This window comes from Nilaparvata lugens, chromosome 1 (genome assembly GCF_014356525.2).
Source record: "Nilaparvata lugens isolate BPH chromosome 1, ASM1435652v1, whole genome shotgun sequence".
NCBI lineage: Eukaryota > Metazoa > Arthropoda > Insecta > Hemiptera > Delphacidae > Nilaparvata > Nilaparvata lugens.
Window position 1 is genome coordinate 96,003,177 of NC_052504.1, and position 15,408 is coordinate 96,018,584.

At 35.9% G+C, this 15,408-nt stretch overlaps 1 protein-coding gene and 1 non-coding gene across 2 annotated transcripts in view; one reads left to right on the plus strand and one right to left on the minus strand.

Annotated features, from left to right (window-relative positions):
* Positions 1-15,408, minus strand: part of LOC111058186 (CCR4-NOT transcription complex subunit 6) — a 312,139-nt gene that overhangs the window by 271,036 nt on the left and 25,695 nt on the right.
* On the plus strand, positions 14,314-14,393 carry Trnal-uag. Its single transcript has one exon. It is a non-coding gene; the product is annotated as a tRNA-Leu (tRNA).

The window sequence follows — 15,408 nt, forward strand, 5'->3', positions numbered from 1 at the left end:
ATGGCTCGGTTGCACAAAAGCCTGTTAAATTTTTACAGATATGAGACTTGTGGCAGTTGATAGAGCTTATCAATGACTGTTCTAGGTATGAATTTGATCAAAATCGTTGGAGCCGTTTTCGAGAAAATCGCGAAAAACCCTGTTTTTGACAACATTTTCGCCATTTTAGCCGCCATCTTGAATTGCATTTGATCGAAATTGTTCGTGTCGGATCCTTATATTCTAAGGACCTTAAGTTCCAAATTTCAAGTCATTCGGTTAATTTGGAGATGAGATATCGTGTACACAGACACACATACACTCATATACACACACACACACACACACACACACACACACACACACACACACACACACACACCACACACACACACACACACACACACACACACACACACACACATACAGACCAATACCCAAAAACCACTTTTTTGGACTCAGGGGACCTTGAAACGTATAGAAATTTAGAAATTTGGGTACCTTATTTTTTTCGGAAAGCAATACTTTCCTTACCTATGGTAATAGGGCAAGGAAAGTAATAATAATATCGAGTGACCTGGCTGGCTCAGGTCTGATGTCAGAGTTTTCAGGTCGCAATTTATCAATTTCAGGGCCTCTGACATGACCTAACGGCAGCCGGGACCGACGTGCCCATTCTTAACGTGTTCATCATGGAGGCTGAATGTGTCTTTGACTTCTTTGAATAAATAAATTACTCAATTAGAAAACTCAAACTAATAAAGACCATGAAACACATAATTTATTCAATCAATCATTCAGAATATTACCATAGATAAACAATAGCGTAAGTAGATATCCCATGGTATAAGGCGTTTATGTCGCAACTTTTACTGTTATCTCAAACCGATTACTGTCGTTTATTGTCGATTTTTACTGTTTTGACCGGGTAAGAGTGAATGAACGGCACAATATGAGAGACTACCAGCGTCATAAAGCTCCACAGGGAAGAACTACCTGGACTCTATCAGCTTGAGATAACAGCTCGAGTTGGACATAAACGCCCTTTACCTACCATGGGATATCTACTTATGCTATTGTTACTTTCCTTGCCCTATTACCATAGGTAAGGAAAGTATTGCTTTCCAAAAAAAATAAGGTACCCCAATTTGTAAATTTCTATACGTTTCAAGGTCCCCTGAGTCCAAAAAAGTGGTTTTTGGGTATTGGTCTGTATGTGTGTGTGTGTGTGTGTGTGTGTGTGTGTGTGTGTGTGTGTGTGTGTGTGTGTGTGTGTGTGTGTGTGTGTGTGTATATGAGTGTATGTGCGTCTGTGTACACGATATCTCATCTCCCAATTAACCGAATGATTTGAAATTTGGAACTTAAGGTCCTTACACTATAAGTATCCGATACGAACAATTTTGAATACTTTAAATGAAGAAAAATTAATAATACATGTAAAAGAGGTTTAGAGCTTAACGCCAGAACAAACCTCATCTACCTCGAAAGTATGATACAAATGTTGTTCTTCAGAAATAAGAATTTTATATTCAAAAATGAAACAAAACTTGATTAAGATGAAAGTTTGACAGTGACACATATATGGCTAATACTTTATATACAAATAGAGCCTAATGAAGTTGGGAAGTCCGTGAATACTGGAAGTTGATAATTAAATACAAGATTTTCTTGTTTTCCAATTATTTTCTTGCTTTACTCACAATAGGAAGCTGAAAATACTAGTATTAGCTGAATGAAATGTAAGAGTCTATTCCAGAACAAATAATGAAGACTTTCATATTCAAGGAATCAGTACAAATTTGGAAATGTAGTTACTGAAACAATTATATGATCTGAATATTTCTGAAGCATCACGTTTACGAAATTCAAACATTAGATATGAGAAATAATTTAGAACATTTTCGCAATATTTGTGAAATTCGAGCATTAAATATAAATATCGGGGCACCGAGCTTCGCTCGTTATTTTTATCATTTATTGATAAACAGAACACAATTCTCTAAAATGATCTTGCTTATATTTCACAGCTTGCTATACGTCATCTTATGAATTTCGGGGGATGCGATATTTTGATTTTTCACATACTCACTCGCTCACTCACTTTTTTACTATCCACAGCTGTTTCAGCCAAGGATGAATTATCTTTTTAATGTCGTTCAGCGAGTTTTCCCAAGGATGAGACCTAGTGCAATCGAATCTTTATATCATAGACCTACTATGTTCCAAATTTCGTGAAAATCGTAAGAGCCGTTTTCGAGATCCGTTAAACATGAATAACCAGATATAAAAATCTGGTGTGGTACACTCACACAACTTTCCTTGCTCATTGAACTATAAGCCTCATTATCAAACGAGAATAATTTAGGGGAATAACATAATGACGATTGACGGCAACATATTTGCAACTACGATCAGACTACTGTATATGTGTATATACAATTGTTTTCAGAGTACTTTTTCCTTTATGAATGAATGAATGAATAATTGCTTTTATTTTAACATTGTTTCCTAAATAATAGTATACAAGAACATAATTTTAGTTATAACAAGCATTAAACCCTTGGTCAACGACCGTCAGGGTGAGGTTTGACATGAGTAGACTCCATACAGAATTAAACATTCTTGTTTTTCAAATACTTTTCCCTTAGTGTTCATTAACAGTTCACAACGCACTATCCATTGAACTCTGAAATCAAGTAGTGTCTGTATTTCCATGCACCAACACAGTATGCACCTATCTTTAGCCAGTCATCTCCGTTTAGGTAGTTCTTCAGATCTTCCCGTGACAATGCTGCTCTGCCAAAGTGTTGCCATCTGAACTCGACAAGTATGGGACATTTTCCAATGAAATGTGTGACATCCTCCTCCTCCTTCCTATTGCACAATGAGCAGAGTCTGTTCCCGTTGAATGAATACTTATTGAGTCGGATCAATTCATTTCTTGCTTTGAAGAACCACTTGATGAATTGAAAGCTGGAATTTTGAGAAATGTAATCATTCCAGTGATTGAGCTCTCGGCGAATGGTGTACCGCTGGCTCATGGCGACCCGCTGCATCTGTTGATCTCGCAGCTTACTTCCAATTCTGTCAATCGTCTGGTCGATGTTCAAGCTACCTGCTGCTATCTCCTCCCATGGAATGCCAAATAAGTCATCCAGCATTCTCCAGTCATCATACAGAAATTGCCTTCTTCGAATCATCAATTTCAATAGCAAACATGGATATCTTCCTTCATGCAGATTCAAACATCGCTTTACAAACTGAAGGTGTAGCCTTATTGTATGCAGGAAGATTGGACAGACTCCGGTCTCCAGAAGCAAAGCCTGATTCGGGGTGTATGATGGGAGACAAAATACCTTCTTAAGGAAGAAACGCTGGATACTTTCAACCACATCATAGATTCTTCCTCCCCACACCTGTGCTGCGTAAGAAATCACAGACCTTCCTACTGCATCGAAGATTTGTAGCTTTGATTTGAATGGTATCCCATCATTGAGGAGGATATCATTGAAGTGATTCATAGCCATCTTTGCTGAGAGTGATTTTTCTCTAAAATGCTCTGTTAATGATAGCTTTGTGGACAATCTTACTCCCAGATACTTATACGAGTTAACAACCTCTATTGGCCTCTCCTCAAAACACCACTTTTCAAGTCTCCCCTGCCTTCCACCGTTTCTGAAGATGACGATTTTGGACTTATCCAGGTTAATCAGCAAGTTCCACTTTCTACAATAATCCTCCAGTACTCTAATCATTCTGGTCATACTCAGTTTATCGGATGCCAACAAGACAACATCATCAGCATAGGCAAGCATTTTAATACACACGTTATTCAGTCTTATTCCTCCTTCCATATCGTCCTCTATGTCATTGAGGAAGAGGGAGAACAGAATTGGGCTAAGTAAACAGCCTTGCTTGACACCTGTCTTTGTGAAAAATCTATCTGACAGACCTTCAGAGCTCCATACCCTGGCTGATGTGTTGCTGTATATCCTCTGGATAATCTTTATCATCTTTGTTGATAAACCTATTTCTGATAGTTTGAAAAATAGTGCATGCCTGTCCACTCTATCAAATGCAGCCGAAAAATCGACAAAAAAGGCATAGACTTTCTGCCTTTTAACTGCTAGGTGCATTTTAATAATGGCCATCAAACTGAAGATATTGTCCACTGTTGAGTAGTTCTGTCTGAAACCCGCCTGGAACTCGTTCAGGATGTTGTGATGATGGATCCACGTTTTCAGCCTCTCCAAGATGAGACCAGTAAACAGTTTTGCTCCAGTATTACCAAATGATATTCCTCTATAATTGGAAGCATCCTCCGGATCACCTTTCTTGAAGATTGGAAACACAATCGAAGTATGGAAGTCCTGTGGAACGACATGAGAAAAGTTGTAGATGCTATTGAAGACCTCCAACAATCTGTTCATGAATACTGTTGGAGCATTCTTGTAAAATTCGTACGGAATTCTGTCTTCGCCTGGGGCTTTGCCATCCTTCACATGAAGAATCACCTTATCCAGTTCCTCCTTTCGAAACGGTGCATCTAGAAAGTCATCACGCACATAGGGTTCCGGATACAACATTCTATCAGCCAGTACTATTGGATTCAACAAAACCTTGAAATGCTGCACCCAGTCTTTCAAAGAAATACTTGCTCCTGCCATATGTTGCTTCTTCTTCAGTTGCCTAACCAGTTTCCAAAAATCTCTGGAGTCTCTCACCGTCTGAAAACTATCTGCACATTTCTTCCAGTAAGCCTTTTTCTTTTCTCCACAGAGTCTTTTGTATTCCGAGTTCGCGTGAATGTACTGCCTCTTTATAGCATCTGAATCAGTTTTTCTGTACTCATTGAGTAATTTGAAGGTTTCTTCTCTTTTTCTATGGCATTCTTTGTCGAACCACTCAGCTTGCATCCTTGAATTTCCTCGAACATTTCCCCGGTGCCACCCATGCAAGTGATGACTTTTATTAATAGCTTCAATAAGATAGCACCAGTCATCTTCCAAGTCAATATTCCAGATATCTTTCCTGTTAATCACTTCCTCTAGCCGCCTCCGGTATTCAACTCTTTTTGATGAGACCCATTTCAGCTTCGGTCTAATTGGCAATATGTTTTTGGATTGTCTTCCTGCTCCTGCAATTTTTATAGTTGCTTGTATAGGTTGATGGTCAGAAAATACAGCTGGGATGACTGAGAAATCCGATAGACAGCTCAGCAGTTCCAAAGATACAGCACATACGTCAATCACAGAAGATCCTTGATGACCCAAGAATGTGAATTCACCACGTTTATCGCCCACCGAGCGTCCATTCAAAATAATCAGGCCAAAGTTCTCAAACAATTCAAGCAGCATTTTCCCATTTCGGTTTAGGAGTAAATCCTTGGAATTTCTGTGGAAGGTCTGCAGACAATGTGTACCTATAATCAGCTCCTCATCTAGTGTTTGCTCATTGCCTATCCTTCCATTTACATCACCTATAAGCATAATATTCTGTCCTTCCAGTTGCTCAAATACCTCCTGGATTATGTTAAAATCACGCATCCAGTGATTACAATTCAAATAAACTGGCAATATATTAATCATAATACAAGATTCGATTTTGATTCTCACAATATAATAACTTTCGACTTTAACAAACTTGGGATGAATCGAACAATTATTTCCTCTTCTTATTCCATAAATTTCTCCTCCACTTGCTCTACCGTAGCAAGTAGCTCTAATTGCAGGAATCCAAATCATTTCATATTGGGGAAACTTTTTTTCAACTAGAAGAAAGCTATTTTCATCTTCGATAAACGTCTCAAAGAGGAGGAAAATATCGTAATTCTGAAGGAAATTTGAGAAATCTGCATCATTCAATTTATTCTGTATTCCAGCCACATTAAATGCAACTACATTCAGAGTTAGCTTGTCGTTCAGATTGATTTGTTCTGAACAACAGTTTTGTTGATAGGCTTTACTAATTATTTCTTTTGTTGTCCCCTGAGGAACGAAAAAACGAGCTGATATCTGATGCTTTCCCTTGCCTCAATTTTCCTTTTCCTGCGTTTTGCCCTTCAGCCTCTCTTCTGCGTTTTTTCAGATTTTCCTCCCGATCCTGCCTCTCCTCGCCCTCGTGGTCTTCGTCATCTCTTGACTGTTTCTTTTCTATATATTCACTCTCAACTTCTTTATATGTAATAAATCTTCCATCAATTTCTAGCCCTCCCCTCCTCACTCTCACATTCTTCTTTGAATCCCTAAGCTCACCTCCTACCTCCCTCAATATCTTCTGTCTCTGGCGAGACTGCCAATCCAAATCATGTGTCAGAAATATCTTGGAGCCTTTCAACTTTCTACATTCCTGCATAATACTATTCTTTTTGATTACAGATATTAGGGATAACATAACCGGACGCGCACCCTTATCTTTCTTCCTGCCAATCCTCCTCACCAAATTAATGTCACCCGCCTTTAGTTCAACCTTCAGAACTTCATTACAAATATCCAAAGTTTTATCCATCAATTGTGTAGATTTTTCACCATCTGCCTCATCGACACCAAAGAAAATAAGATTATTTTCTCTTCTCATATTCTCAATCAACGCACTCTGCTTTTGTAGCTCTCGTTTCAATTCTTCATTTTCTTTGCCCAGTTCCTCAATTTTACTATTCTGCTCAGCTATGATTGAAGGGATATTGAGCGCACTTATTTCTTTCTTGATAATGTTCTCCGTACTAGTGTTGATTTCTGTTTTGAATTTTTCGAACATAGCTTCCATAGTTTTAATATCAACAGCCATTTTAACGTGGATGTTATTGTGATGTTATAAGTAAGCAAAACAATCTTTCAGTGTAATCCGACAAAAGATTTCCTCTATCAAGTCCTATAGCATAATAGCTTCGTTCATCGAGAACAGCGTTGTTCAGTTGAGAAAGAATATAGGTATATACAATATTTACTGAACTGTGATAAGCCACGATGAGAAGACAGAAGAATAGCAGAAAAAGCGTTCACAGATGCATTTAGAATTACTGATAACGATGGGGAAGAGAGAAGCGAGAGAGAATTGATAAAGATGAAGGAAAAGAACTTTCCGACTCCGCTGGCTAAGAAACTCGAAAGAAATGATTGTCTAACTTCGATGAGATAAGCAGATCCGATTAGCAGCCCAGTAAATAGAATGAAACTGTTCATCAATTTAACCTTAAAAAAACTTTAAAACTATAAATTCATATCAATATTCACCACTTTTCAAGGATCCAGTCGTTTCATCTGAGAGATCAAGTCTAGCTCTACACAATGCACTGTTCCAACTCACAAAAATGCTTTCAAAAACTCAGTGAAAACCGAAAAAACACGGAGCGTAACAAGACTCAACTTATCACGGCAGAATGCTCTGCCTAACCACTCCTTTTTCCTTTATGTAAATTGTGAAATTCGATATTTTTTTTGAAATTCGTCAAAACAGCTGTTCTACAGATGAAATATCTCGACTATAACTGTGTTATTTTTATAAACTGCTCTACCTACCCACGGTATATGGAAGAAGAAAAAGTAAAAACCGTGTACCTACTGTACCTACCTCATGCACGAGAAGGAGGTTACAAAGTCCATTTCTCAAGGATTGGGTGGACCCCCCATTAGTACCCCAGGAAAAAGACTCATGTCAGTTGATAGAGCTAATAAATAGCTATACAGGGTATGGATTTGAAAAAATCGTTAGAGCCGTTTTTGAGAAAATCGTGAAAAACATGTTTTTTTAGTAACTGTAATTTTTCTTAAGAAATTACGGAGCTCCTGCAATTTTCTCAGAAATGAGACTTATGCCAGTTGATAGGGCTTATAAATAGCTATCCATGGTATAAATTTGAAGAAAATCGTTATTTTTCGAGAAAAATGTGAAAAACATGGTTTTTTAGTAATTATTCGCCATTTTTTTCCGCCATCTTGAATTGAATTTTATTGAATTTCTTATTGTCGGGTCCTCATGGTATAAGGACCTTATGTTTAAAATTTCAAGTCAATCGGTTAATTAGGAATGGAGTTATCGTGTTCACAGACATACACACATACACACACACAGACCAATACCCAAAAATCATGTTTTTGGACTCAGGGGACCTTGAAACGTATAGAAAGCTTGAAATTGGGGAACCTTAATTTTTTTTGGAAAGCAATACTTTCCTTACCTATGGTAGTAGGGCAAGGAAAGTAAAAATAGCTAGATATGAAAATAGCCAGATATTGAAATAACCAGATATAAAAATAACCAAATATATAAATACAGAAATTGCTCGTTTAATATAATAGGATATGAGAAATCTATAAAGAAAATTTAGAGAGTCCACCCATCTGCTCCATACAAATTAAAGTAACAGTTACATTACTGGACAGATAAAAGTAACAGATAAAAGTTGAGCAGATCTTCGTAGCTAAGTCCACGACTGAATTTTGGTTTAAAGGAAAGGCCACGCTCAATGGGTTCGTTGGAAAGTCCACCGTAGGAAAGTCCACGCTACCGTGAACGATATGAAAGCTTTGTTGTCATGGGTACTGATAACAGCAAGAAAATGGATATACACTTTCATCTGTGAAAGGTTCGCTTAGGCTTCCAGGATGGACAGTAGAGAGCTGTTGCTCTGGTGAAAGTTTTAGCCATCAACCGACCGACCAGTAGACTGGCAGCTGACCAGTCTAAATATAGCCTCCTTAACTGGTCTGCAAGCAGCATTATTTACTCAAATTTACATAGAGCTTGATATCCAGGTGGATAGATAATTGAACATTATTGGATAAATAAACAACAGTGAAGCATATTTTTTATGTTTATTTGCTGCATGTATTCAAGTTCTAATTAAACCTGTATAATATTAAACATTATTTATTCATTGGATAGAGTAAACAATACAATAGTCGGAAAAGAAAAAAACAGGCTATTGTCCAAAACTTCTTCAATTTCCTAATTTTGTCTTAAATTGTTCAAATATTATGTAGGTTATGTCCATTTCAATTTATACACTAAATCATCAATCTGAATATACAAATCAGAATAAAACAAACAATTTCGAATTTAGATAGATTAATTGACCGAGCGAAGTGAGGTCTAAGATTCAAGTCGACGGTTTAAAATTTCTCTTAATTTTTAAATGTTTATATGTTGCGCATTTACAGCGAAACGCGGTAAAAGATTTTCATGAAATTTGACAGGTATGTTCCTATTTAAATTACGCGTCGACGTATATACAAGGTTTTTGGAAATTTTGCATTTCAAGGATAATATAAAAGGAAAAAGGAGCCTCCTTCATACGCCAATATTAGAGTAAAAATCAGACTATGAAATTATTCATCATAAATCAGCTGTTTAGTGGACTTTTAAGGTAGGCGCACACAGATCGTCATCGGATGGACGACACGCATCGGACGGATCGGAAGATTAGATTTGATGCATTGTTTTCAATTGGAGTGCGCATGCCTATCCGCATTGTTTAGGTATGCGCACTTCAATTGAAAACAAGTCATCAAAACTAATCGTCCGTTCCGTCCGATGCGTGCCGTCCGTCCGATGACGATCTGTGTGCGCCTACCTAATACTACCCGTTCAAAAACATCGAACATCTTGGAAATGTATCTTTCCATCAACGTTAGTAGACAGTTGTCAACTATTTTTGTCTTTCTATAAGCTGAGGCCATGATTACAGTTTAGAGTTTGGAGTTATTAATAGAAAACATTTTTCTTTTTTAATCTGATGATCAAAATTGCAACAAATATTATTGAAAAGAAATTGATTACTAAAATCATGAAAAGTGAGAAATGAAGTTTGTAGGAAATCATCAGTATGGTAGTTTATTTTCTTAATTTCAACACACCAATTTTTCGCCAACACGACAACACAGAATGTTATCTAATGGGTTGATTGGATTGGCGTATCGACGGCAGCCAGACCTGATAACAGCACTCACACTCACATTCCAGGACGACCCGTCACGGTACGATAGTACAAAAAGATCTATGTTTATTTAGGATTTTTTCTAGACATTTTAAATTGATAAATTATTTATTATTTATTTCATTAATTTTTGAGAAATCATAACAGGTCAATGTAACTTACTGAGCGCGAGGTCTACTGTTCACAGAACTACTAGTAATGAAACTTCCGTAAAAACATAAAACAAACTTCAAATTCACAAAATAATCATATAAAAACACATAAATTATGGGATAATAAACAGATAAATAGTGAATTATATTTTTTCTGTTTATTTGCTGCATGCATTCAAGATTTAGTCAAACCTTATAACTTTCTTATATTGGCTACTATGCCGCTTCTCAACCGTAAGTTTATCGTGGTTTCTTGAATGTGGTGCTCATGAGAGATCACAATATGTGAATTTGCTTGCTTAGTATGACAAAGAGCATTATGAGCAGCAATGGAGGATGTAATGTTCAATAACTAGTAGTTCTGTGAACAGTAGACCTCGCGCTCAGTAAGTTACATTGACCTGTTGTCATGTTTTCTAAAAAAATAATAAATAATTTATCAATTTAAAATGTCTAGAAAAAATCCTCAATAAACATAGAGCTTTCTGTCCTATCATACCGTGACGTGTCGTCCCGGAATGTGAGTGTGAGCGCTGTTATCAGGTCAGGCTGCAACTGTCTACAACGTTGATGGAAAGATACATTTTCAAGGTGTTCGATGTTTTTGAACGGAGACCTTATAGTCAACTGTTTACTAAAAATTGATGGAAAGATACATTTTCAAGATGTTCGATGTTTTTGAACGGGTAGTATTATAGTCCACTAGACAGCTGATTTATGATGAATAATTCTATAGTCTGATTTTTACTCTAATATTGGCGTATGAAGGAGGCTCCTTTTTCCTTTTATATTATCCTTGAAATGCAAAATTTCCAAAAACCTTGTATATACGTCGAAGCGCAATTAAAAAAGGAATATACCTGTCAAATTTCATGAAAATCTATTACCGCGTTTCGCCGTAAATGCGCAACATATAAACATATAAACATATAAACATAAAGAGAAATGCAAAACCGTCGACTTGAATCCTAGACCTCACATCGCTCGGTCAAATACCTCTGACATGGGTTACATGACAGAGAAAAAATAAATTGCTGGCTAGACGGGTGAGTAATTTTTCATGGACCCCTTTAAGGGGTCGGGGGAGGAGGAGGTGAGAGAGCAACTCAAAACGACTTGTGCAAGTAATAATCAAGGGTCAACCTCAACAATAACCGATGTGCCGCAGCCATGGTAGATTGGCAGTACCTAATCATTTTCACCAATCGTTCACCAATGTGCCAATTGCATTTTATGACTGTTATGTAAAACATGGGCCACGTTTACCGGACAACCGTTAGGTTGGAAAAAAAGTTTTACAGCCGGTTTAAAATGTTTTTAATGTGTGAAAATTACTGCACCTACTGTTGTTGTGTGATGTTCATACACGCATCTTTGATTTACAAGTTGGGTACAAAATGATGGGTATATAATGACGTATAGGCTACACTCCCCCAAGCACCAAAGAGGAACATGGTTAGGCTATTCCAGACTCAGAACATCACATTACTTCTACACAGAAGAAAGAACAATACGGTATTTCTCTTATTTTACCTGTGCTTCTACACACAATTTAGAATTTATTGTTTCTCATAAACAACAGTACAATATTACAAGAAAAAATCTGGTGTGGCGCACTCACACAACTTTCCTTGCTCATTGAACTGTAAGCCCCATTCTTAAAGGAGAATAATTTAGGGGAATAACATAATGACGATTGGCAGCAACATATTTGAAACTACGATCAGACTACTGTATATATGTATAGATAATTGTTTTCAAAGTAGTTTTTCCTTTGTGTAAATTGTGAAATTCGATTATATTTTTGAAAAGTCGTCAAAATAGCTGTTCTACAGATGAAATATCTCGACTATGTGTTCTTTTTATGAACTGCTCTACCTACCCACCTCATGCACGAGAAGGAGGTTGCAAAGTCCATTTCTCAAGGATGGGGTGGACCCCCCATTAGTTTCCCAGAAAGGAGACTCATGCCAGTTAATAGAGCTGATGAATAACTAACTATACAGGGTATGAATTTAAAAAAAATCGGTCAAGTCATTTTAGAGAAAATCGTGAAAAACATGGTTTATTAGTAACTATCCTCCATTTTTCTTAAGAATATTACGGAGCTCCTGCAATTTTCCCAGAAATGAGACTCATGTCAGTTGATAGGGCTTATGAATAGCTAGCTATCCATGGTATAAATTTGAAGAAAATCGTTAGAGCCGTTTTCGAGAAAACCGTGTAGAACATGTTTTTTTTTTTAGTGATTATCCACCATTTTTCTCAAGAATATTACGGAGCTCCTATAATTTTCCCAGAAATGAGACTCATGTCAGTCGATAGGGCTTATGAATAGCTATCCATGGTATGAATTTGAAGAAAATCGTTAGAGCCGTTTTCTAGAAAACCGTGAAAAACATGTTTTTTAGTAATTATCCGCCATTTTTCCGCCATCTTGAATTGAATTTCTTATTGACGGATCCTCATGGTATGAGGACCTTAAGTTTAAAATTTCAAGTCAATCAGTTAATTAGGAATGGAGTTATCGTGTTCACAGACATACACACATACACACACATATACACATACACAGACCAACACCCAAAAATCATGTTTTTGGAATCAGGGGACCTTGAAACGTATAGAAAACTTAAAATTAGGGTACCTTAATGTTTTTGGAAAGCAATACTTTCCTTACCTATGGTAATAGGGCAAGGAAAGTAAAAATGCTGGGTATATAATGACGTATAGGCTACACTCCCCCAAGCACCAAAGAGAAACATGGTTAGGCTATTATTAAGACTTAGAACGACATTACACTACTTCTACACAGAGGAAAGAGCAATACGGTATTCTCTTATTTTACCTGTGCTTCTACCCTTGATGGTCACAATAGAATAGAATAGAATTTATTGTTTCGCATAAACAACAGTACACTATTACAAGAAAAGAACAAAACAAATATATCAAGTTATTAGCCAAATTTATCAAATGCTATGGCTCAAAAATATGACAATGTGAGAATACGAAGAAATATTTCTCATTTAAACATCGCCATTTGCAGTATTAATAATATAACCAAAAGTCATTAGCCACATTTTCCAGCTACTTAATGCTCAAAAAAACTAATATTAAAAATTTATATTTCTTTTAAAAAACGAAACAATACATAGTGTAATATACTGCTATGTTACACAATTATATTACTACATAATTAGCCTACCATACTGTATGGTACAAGAACAATAATGTGTGATACCCCTGTGATGAAAATTGTGTTGGGGTTACCAAACTTGATTTCAACAAAAATAAGCGTGAGTCAAGCCCGAACAAACAAATTTCCTTTAAAAAAAAGTAACAGAAAAATAAATCTTGAAAAAATAAAATAGAAAGTGCCATTAGCCCAATGATCTAATCCAATTTTCAATAACAACTATGCTCATCAAAAATTGCTTGATATAATTTTCCAATAAATGTTTTGACCTCAAAGTTTCCTCAGTTGGTTTAATTTTATTCCACATTTTTGGAGCTAAGTAATCAAATTATTTTTTATATGTCTCTGTGTATAAGATTCATGTTTTAATGTCAGCTCCATTGGTTTTTACCCTTGCCTATTATTAGAAAAAATCAGATAGCTCTAACCTTGTCCAATTCCGCCCCTTTGTAATTTTTTTAACTTATAGAGAATTTTTGTATCTATAGTGAGGTCCACGTTATAATGGCAGTGGAGAAAGATAGGAGAACAGCATTATATAATATATTAACTGCTCATACTTGCTGCAATAAATTCTATTTTATTCGCCAAGAAAATATATCTCTCAATATTATTAAATAGTAAATGTTCATAATTGAGTTTTCATAGTTTATTAATGAATTATACTTTTACGTTGTTAAAAAACGACTCAGACTTTCATAAATCAATGTAGTCTATTCCCGTAATCAACAATATCGTATCCCGATACAAACAAACATTTTTCCCTTCTCTATCCTCTTGGATACGGTACTTCAAAGTTCAAATTACGGAGAACAATTAGTAATACTTTATTCCTTGCTTCAAACACTGAGTGCCGGTTGCACAAAAGCCACTTAAATTTCAACCGTGATCAATTTCACGAGAAACAATCAGAGAAGGCCTTCGTGGAATTAATAACGGTTAAAATTTAACCGGCTTTTTTGGAAGTGGGCCTCAGTATTAGAGTTGCATAGTATTATCTGAACAGCAGCAAGATTCTAAAGCGCGTTTACAATGACCTCCCTTCGTTCGGTAGCGTGGCCGAGTGGTCTAAGGCGCTGGTTTTAGGCACCAGTCCGAAAGGGCGTGGGTTCGAATCCCACCGCTGCCAGAATTTTTTGCTTTGTCATATGGTTGAAATAGAAAGTCGACAATTTAGTACTCAATGTTGGATGGATGGATGATTTCTCGAAACCAAAATAGAAGTTGGATTTTTTATTTTAGTATGCAAGACAATAATTGATCCAAAATACAATTTTGGATTCATTGGAATTTTAAGAAATTGAAATTAATATTTAGTGATAGCACAGAACATTTTTGTACATGTGTTAATGTGCTCAATATACCAAATTGTATCAACATGTATAACAAATACAAAAATATTACTATAGTGAGGTGGTCCACGTTATAATGGCAGAGTCATTCTATCGAAATACTTTGGTACACAAGTCGTATAAGATTTAAAATGTATTTTTGAAACAATGAAATAATTTTTAGACATTACCGTATGAGAAACACAAATTAAAATACCTGAAATGACATTTTAAAAGTTGATAACTAACCATCATAGACTTTATCCATGCTTCAGTTAGCCTACACGTTTAGGTTAGACATACTCGTACCGGTATAAATAATATTAGAAAGGTTATTTCAGAATTATTTCCAATAAAATTACTTATTTTAAAAAAGATTTCTATTTTTCTATAATTTTTGAATAAAATTGGAATAGAATACCAACCAAATAACTTAATTTCTGTTGTTTTGAAATTCAGATTGGTGTATCACAGCGTTTTAAATTAGCCGCCATTTCAGGTTTGTATGAAAATAAAAATCTGATCTCAGTTATGGAAGCAAGTTTTTGAATCAAATTATGAAAAAATATATTTTCTTGATTAATTTGACATTAAATTTATTATTTTATTGAGGAAATGATAATTATTATTGGATCAAATTTAATGGGATGAACTGAGTAACAGCTGTGTACACTCAGTGGCAAAATGGAGAGACTTGGCAACGTTTTTCACCTATCTTTCTTCACTAACGTGGACCTCACTATAGAATTTGATTAGCTCATGTTATTTCATATTCAAAATTCTACATTACACAAGTAAAGAAGGCTCCACCGT